This window comes from Rosa rugosa, chromosome 6 (genome assembly GCF_958449725.1).
Source record: "Rosa rugosa chromosome 6, drRosRugo1.1, whole genome shotgun sequence".
NCBI classification, from domain to species: domain Eukaryota; kingdom Viridiplantae; phylum Streptophyta; class Magnoliopsida; order Rosales; family Rosaceae; genus Rosa; species Rosa rugosa.
Window position 1 is genome coordinate 18,348,916 of NC_084825.1, and position 1,330 is coordinate 18,350,245.

General features: G+C 33.8%; 1 long non-coding RNA gene across 1 annotated transcript; it reads right to left on the reverse strand.

Annotated features, from left to right (window-relative positions):
- Window positions 1-634: 634 nt before the first annotated feature.
- On the reverse strand, window positions 635-1,049 carry LOC133714254 (uncharacterized). Its single transcript, XR_009848515.1, has 2 exons — window positions 1,004-1,049; window positions 635-936 (listed from the first exon to the last, which is right to left on the reverse strand). It is a non-coding gene; the product is annotated as an uncharacterized LOC133714254 (long non-coding RNA).
- Window positions 1,050-1,330: the final 281 nt, after the last annotated feature.

Sequence of the window (1,330 nt, forward strand, 5' to 3'; positions counted from 1 at the left end):
ATTTTATATCAATTTATTGAATTCATTTTATATATGGTGGGATTTGAGTTGATGATTGTTCTATATTGTGTATCAATTCGACAACAAGAATAAATGAAAAGTTATAGCATAATGCAAAAGTTAAATGTGTCGTCTGAATTCAAAATAGAAAACAGGTGCTTTGAAACCAGTTTATTCACACAACGGTTATAGGAAAAAAAACGACTTCTTAAACGCAGTCACACAACGGCTGCGAAAGTTGCTCGTTGTTTGAATAACACTCACACAACAGCTAATGTTGTCGACATGCTGCCTACATGCTGTCGACAAGCTGCCTACATGTTGCCGAGCCCTTCACACGACGGTTACCTACAATCGCCCTTCATCAGACGGCGCCTCGATATACGACGGTTAGCCTCCATATCAGACGACGGTTTTTAGCTGTCGTCTGATTCAATTTTTGTAGTAGTGTTTGCACTTTAGATCTCGTAGTTCTTGCTAAATTATGATGTAAAATGGTTAGTACAACATCAGTTTCTTTAAAAACAAATTGTCTGCAGAGGTTATTTTCAATATCAATTTGTATAATATTCAAATTAATAAATTCATTCACATAATAATGGATGCTCTTCTCATTACTCACATGATAGAGAAATCAAAATACCAAAAAATTATTAAGCAATATATCTTTCATAAACCAAAAGTTAAAATATCATATTCTACAATAAGTAAACTACTTAAGTACTACTACATATTAAACAATGAAACTTAAATAATTCTGTCCAACTTAACATACGATCAACAAAGACTACTTGTTCCATAAAAAGCAGCACTACAAATATCACGCTTCATCATAAACATCTACAAGTATTTCCTTGTAACAAACTCACTCCATTCAATCCGCACCTCATCAATTTGCTCTTGTGAGTAGCTGGTTCTCTTCGACTTCCTACTCCACTACATAATTATGCAAACATATTTTACAACACAATGTATATACAACATAACTTTAAATAATGCTTACCTTCTGTGCAAAAGAAAGCATTGGATCCTCAATCAGTTCCTTGATAATCGTGAAGCAACAAACTGTTTCCATTCATCTCTCTCGATGGAATCATACATCTTTGGTGGTTTCTTCAGTTTCTTTTTGTCACGCCCCGAATTTTGAATAATAAATTCAAATCCGAAACATGAATAATTACAATTACAAAATCCAAATCTCGAAACTTCGAGTTCATTATTACAATTCACTCTCACAAGCAATATTGTAAAGCTCAAATGAGCATAACACACCTCACAACGTACAATTGCTGTAAAACTCTAACAATTGCTCTAACCGCACGATCACCGT